Raw genomic sequence first — 339 nt, 5'->3', positions numbered from 1 at the left:
TATATATATATATATATATATATAAAATGTATAAAATAAATACCACATTTTCAGAAGGAAATTTGAAGAGGTTCAAATTTTGAATTCATCCCGTTACACACTCAGGTTTCTTACAGCCAGTCCCACATAGTATCACTAAGGCCCAATCCCAATTCTACCCCTTAGCCCTTACCCTTTCACGTGAACGTGCGAAATGGAGGGGTAGGGGTGTCTCGATTCTCTTTTGGTCGGAGGGGTAAAGGTAAGGGGAAGGGCCAGATAGTCCTTCAAACGAAGATTTTTCAGGACCACACTTCAAACGAAGGGGTATGAATTATCTCAGCGTAAACCGGCTTCAGC

Source organism: Sinocyclocheilus anshuiensis, unplaced genomic scaffold (genome assembly GCF_001515605.1).
Source record: "Sinocyclocheilus anshuiensis isolate Anshui unplaced genomic scaffold, SAMN03320099.WGS_v1.1 scaffold2533, whole genome shotgun sequence".
NCBI lineage: Eukaryota > Metazoa > Chordata > Actinopteri > Cypriniformes > Cyprinidae > Sinocyclocheilus > Sinocyclocheilus anshuiensis.
The sequence above is the reverse complement of the archived record's forward strand: the minus strand, read 5'-3'. Positions refer to the sequence as shown.